Below are 6072 nucleotides of genomic sequence, written 5' to 3' on the forward strand. Positions count from 1 at the left end.
GGGGGAGTTGGGGGTGTATGTGTTCAAACTAAGTTGTATATAGGTATGAATAAATATTTATTTTTGTCAGAGAATAAATAAAAGATAAAAGAGACACACACAGAGGGAGATGGGGAGGGAGTGGGGGAGAGAGAGACAGAGACAGAGACAGAGAGAGGAAGAGACTTGTTTCTACCAAATCCAACCTCCCTGAGTACCACTAGGACCTTGAAGTTGAGGTGATAAAAACACTACAGTTCCACTGCCTCTCAACTCTTGTGCCTCCAAAAGTCCCAGCCTAATTCTAGCACAGTGTGCTTGACTGCTGGGAGCCCTTTTGTGCTGAAGACATAATTCTGAATGCAAACAAGAATGCTGCTGAAATCAAACTCCAGTGTTTCCCAGTCTCGCCTCACCGAGCAATGCAGCCAATGCTAACCTTCATTGTTGATGCCCTGTTCAATCTCAGATTATCTGATCCAAGGATGTGTTCCCAGTGTCTCTTATTAACATGGCTTAGTTTGGTTCCTAACCTAGGGCTGGCCACCAGTTGCCACAGAAGCAGTGGTGTGGTTACAGATTTACTCCTGGGTTATAGATTGATCTTGGTTAGGGGTAGCAGAAACAGAGGTGCAGCCTCACATTGCCAGCCACAGTAGCTTAAGGAGTTCCTTCAATCTTCTTTAAACTATGTTTTTCTTTATTTTTGTGTGCATGTGTACCTGGGGAGAGATTATAAGTCTGGGCAAGAGTCAGTTCTCACCTTCTACCTGGGTCCCAGGGATAGGACTCAGGTGGTCAGTCTTTGAATTAGTCAGGATTCCCTGGAGTAACAAAATTTACAGGATGGATCTCTTTATATAGAGAAGCAGATACATTAGAATGGCTTACAGTCTGTGATCCAGCTAACCCAGCATTTGCTGCCTATGGGTGAGTGGAAGGTCCAAGAATCCAGTAGTTGTTCAGTTCGTGAGGCTGGATGTCTCAGCTGGTCTTCAGTATATGCCAGAATCCTGAAGAATTAGACTCTAATACCAGTGATGGAATGGACTTGCTAGCGAGGGCAGGAGCAAGCAGGCAAAGAGCAAGGCTTCTTCATTCCATGTCCTTTATACAGGCTTCCAGTGGAAGGTGTGACCCAGGTCAGAGGTGGATTTTACCACCTCAAAAGATTTGGATTAAAGGTGGGTCTTCCCACTTTATCCAGACTAGAAGTGAATCTTCCCTCTTCAAATTATTTAATTAAGCAAAAATCCCTCACAGGTGTACCCCACAAAACCCCATTTTGGGGTTTTAGTTAACTCCAGATGTAGTCTAGTTGACAACCAAAATAGCCATCATAGTCTTGGTAGCAAGCATCCTTACCCACTGAGCCATCCCACCGGCCCATTTTTAACATGCATTACTATGGCAGTAGAGCATCACCACACATGCTATAGTGTGCATGTGGAAATTAGAGAGCATCTTCATGGGGTCATTTCTCTCCTTCCACCTTTACATGGGTCGCAGAGATCAAATTCAAATTAATAGGCTTGTGTGGTATGGTGGTTTGAACGAGATGGCCCCCAGAGTCATAGGAATTTGAATTATCTGGTCTCCAGTTGGTGGTGATGTTTGAGGAGGCTCAGGAGGAGGCCTTGCTGGAGGAAGTATGTCACTGAGCGTGAGCTTTGAGGGCTGTGCATAGGTCACCCTCTCTGTAAGCCCTGGGATCCCTGCTCCTGCCACCATGCCTTTCCCTCTCCATCACAGAATTGAACCCTCCAGAAGAGTAATCACAAATAACCTTTCTCTTCTATAAGTTGCTTTGGTCATAGCGTTTCATCATATAAACAGGAAAAACTAATGCCCATGATAAACAGGTTACTGCTGAACATCTGGCTCTCCCTCCCTTAACCATTTAGGGACCTCGGCTCTGAAAAGACAGGGTCCTTGTGTGGTGATATATTGTGTACCCCAATAAAGCTTGCCTGGGGATCAGAGGACAGAGGCAGCCACTAGAGTAGACACAGAGGTCAGGCATGGTGGCATCTTTAATCCCAGCAGTAGGAAGTAGGATGGTCAGGCACAGACAGGTATATAAGGTGTGAGTAAACAGGAAGTCTCTCTCTTGAGGCTGAGGCATTTGTAGCAGTAAAAACATGGCTGGCTTGTCTGTTTCTCTGATCTTTCAGCTTTCCCCCCAATATCTAGCTCTGGATTTTTTTTTATTAATAAGACTGTTTGACAATTTGTGTTACATCCTTGGCTTTTTATTTTCTTAGAATACATTCTTATTTTTAATTTTTAATTATTTTAATGGGTGGGGTTGGGTGGGTCTGTGTGTCGTTCTGTGCACCAGAGAGTTGGTAGAGGTTGGAGTTTTGTGACAGCTGTGAGCCAACTGATTAAGTGCTGGGAATCAAACTTGGAACCTCCGCAAGAGCCATAGAGCAATGCATACTCTGAACCATCTCTTCAGCCTCTTTTGAGTCCTTGGCTTTTGCACAGAAAAGAAACTCCGAACTAAACAATGTAGTTGTTCTTTTTGTTTTTTGTTTTGTTTTGTTTTTCTCTTTGGAGGTCCACCACCTACCTCCCAAATAAATATACTGAGACTTATTCTTACTTATAAATACCCAGTCTTCGCTTGGCTTGTATCTAGCCAGCTTTCCTAACTTAAATTATCCCATTTCTCTTTAGCTACGTCTTGCCTCTGGTCTTTTCTTCTTTTCTTATTCTATATATCTTTCTTTCCTTCTTACTCCATGGCTGGCTGTGTGGCTGGATGGCTGTCACACCTCCTCACCTCCTTTTTTTGCTCCTTGTTCTCTTCTCTTGGACCTAGATTTCTCCTCCTAGTTCTTCTCTCTGCCTGGCAGCCACTCCCATTTCTCTCTCCTGCCTTGCTATTGACTATTCAGCTCTTAATAGACCAATCAGGTGTTTTAGACAGGCACAGTTACACAGTTTCACAGAGTTAAACAAACGCAACACAAAAGAATGCAACACATCTTTGCACCGTTAAACAAATGTTCCACAGCATAAACAACTGTAACACATCATAAACTAATATTCCACAACAAGATGTCATAAAACAGAGGTGGGGGTATTATAGATTTTAAATGTGAGTGTTAAGAGAAAGAAAGCACTTGGGAAAAAAGGATACACTTGAGAGCATGATGTAGGCTTCTCTAAGAGAGAGTCAGGATTTGTTGTCTTTACAATAGCTATGTGCAGGATTTGGGTGGAGACAGCTCAGCTGATAGAGTGCTTCTTTGTCCAGCGTGAATGAGGCCGTAGGTTCCACTGCGGCCACCACATAACTGAGTAATCTCAGCACCTGAGAGGTACACAGGAAGATCAGAAGTTGGAGGTTATCCTTGGCTGCATAGTAAGTTTGATGTCAGCCTGAGCTACCTGAGACTGTCTCAGAAAAGAAAAGAAAAAAAAAAAAAAAAAGATGAAGTAAGGTAATTCAAGGCATTGCTGAGAAACCTAAATGAGATCACCAATAGTGCTGAGGGCGTCTGACAGGACTATGATTGATATAAACTCTAGATCACACGGATACAGGAAGCTAGGAGGGTAAGTAACACAGTAGACCAAGATGGTGGTCCCACTTGAGATGACCAGGAAACGTCTGCGGAAAGCACGAGGCCCCGCCCAACCTGCACCCAAGCCTCTAGCCTGGCTCATTGCTATGCCAGCCAGCATCAAACCACCAACATATAAAGGAATATTGTCTCTACATCTGAAGCCTCCACAGAAAATGTTATTGGCTGAACTGGAGTTCTTGCTTCTCAGCTTTCTCGTAAAAGGTTTCAACCAGACTGCAGGATGAGGGGCACTTTTCCTTCCGGAACCCCACCGTTTTCTGTGTCTTTCTGTTCTGCTTTCGTCTCCACCATCTGGCCTGGAGCAGTAGAGAAATGAGTCTTTAGAGAATATTTCAAAGTTATACCTCCTGGTCCTGAAGGAAATACTTTAATTTTTAAAAAGCTACAATTTAGTGTATGCATGTGCGTGTGCGTGTTTGTGCGTGTTTGTGTGTGTGTGTGTGTGTGTGTGTGTGTGTGTGTGTGAGAGAGAGAGAGAGAGAGAGAGAGAGAGAGAGAGAGAGAGAGAGAGAGAGAGAGAGTTATTTAGTTTCTGTTGCTGTGATACAGTAATACCCTGACAAAAAGTGCTCAGCCTCACTTCTCCGTTTTTACACAGTCAGGAGCTGGTGCCTAAGGGGTAGTGCTGACCATACAGGGCTAAGTCTTCACACATTAACTTAAGACAATCCCCACAGACATGCCCACAGGCCAACCCAATGGTAAAAGAATCCAACTCTCTGTCCTGGTGATTCTAGGTGGCATTGAGTTGGTGTGTGTGTGTGTGTGTGTGTGTGTGTGTGTGTGTGTGTGTGTGTGTGTCTGGCTTTCCTGATAATCTCCAGTTCCATCCATTTTCTCATATAGAAGTAACTTTGTTCTTTCTATACATGAATAATGACTCCATTGTGTACATACTCCACATTTTCTTTATCCACTCATCTGTTGATGGACATTGAGGCGGGTTCTACAACTTGGCTACTGTGACTAGTGCTGAGTTAAACTTGGATACGTTGGTGTCTGGGTAGATGCTGACTTAGACTCCTTTGGGTGTGTATCATCAGGAGTCGCATAGCTGGATCATATAGCAGGTTTTCCATTAGTGGGATTATTTACTTTCAGGCTTGAAATGTATAATTCCATGCTTTCTTGGCCTTTAGGGTTCTGAATAAGAAATCTGATGCAGAATAGATTATCAAAATAGATATGGTTTTTAATTTTTTTATTTGTGCATGTATGTTCTTGTGGCATGTGTGAATGTGTGTGTGTGTGTGTGTGTGTGTGTGTGTGTGTGTGGTGGTGGTGGTGTGGTGTGTACATGTACTATTCCATGCATGTGGAGATCACAAAGCAGCTACCAGGAGTTGGTTTCTCCTTAGGCTTAAGTGGTCAGTGCCTTAACTTGCTGAGCTATGTCACTGATGAGTTTATCTTTGCAGGTGAACTGGTGTTTCCCCTTACTAAATTCTTCACTTTGTATTTAGCGATCTCAGTCATGCTGGGTTCTGGAGAGGCTCTTCTCTGGCCATGTCCTGCATGGGTTCTTAAGGCCTCTTAAGACTGGAGTTTCCCTCCAGCTTAGTCTTATTTTACATTAGTCCTCTTGGGGAGTTGTCCTCATTTGAGGTCACATTCCCCACTACCATTTAGGAAGAGGAGAAGGCTGACTGCAGGAACAGAAACAGAGTAACAATTCTGCCATTACCTCTCAGTAGAGGACCCCGGGTACTTGTGTCTTCAGTAAGGCTCAGAGTCTGGCTGTAAACAGTGAACTTTGGATCTAAGGGGATGGCTCAGTGGACCACCCCCTTCGTTCTTCCAGAGGACGAGGTTCCCAGCACTCATCCATGTCAGGCAGCTCACAACTGCATGTAACTCTAGCTCTAGGGGATCTGACAATTTCTTCTGGCCTCCATGGGCACATTCACCTACAGGCACATGCTCACGCACAGATGAACCCACACACACATAAATAAAAATTTTTAAATATTTCTTTAAAATGAGGCTTATAGGGGTTTTAAGCTAAAGCAATTAATAATTAAGTAGTGAATGAAGAGAGAATAAAGTATGTGAGAGATGTTAGAGGTGTGAGAAACAATAGAAAAAGTTTTATAGTGTAAGAGCAGTGAAAAAAAAGATAGTCACAAAAGCCTGCACCACCCCGCCAGTTTGTGCAACGCTGAGAATCAATTCCAGGGATTTATGGATGCTAGGCCAGCACTCTGACCACTGAGCGACATCCCTAGTTCCAAAAGTTTAATTTAAAAATGAAAGAGGCCAGGCAGTGGTGGTGCACGCCTTTAATCCCAGCACTCGGGAGGCAGAACCAGGTGGATCTCTGTGAGTTCGAGGCCAGCCTGGTCTACAGCGCAAGATCCAGAAAGGTGCAAAGCTACACAGTGAAACCCTGTCTCAAAAAACTAAAAAAAAAATAAAAATAAATTTAAAAAAAATGAGAGAGTAGATCTAAGAAATAAAGTGAATATAAGATACTGTCTGGCTATAGAGATAACTC

Source organism: Onychomys torridus, chromosome 11 (genome assembly GCF_903995425.1).
Source record: "Onychomys torridus chromosome 11, mOncTor1.1, whole genome shotgun sequence".
Taxonomy (NCBI): domain Eukaryota; kingdom Metazoa; phylum Chordata; class Mammalia; order Rodentia; family Cricetidae; genus Onychomys; species Onychomys torridus.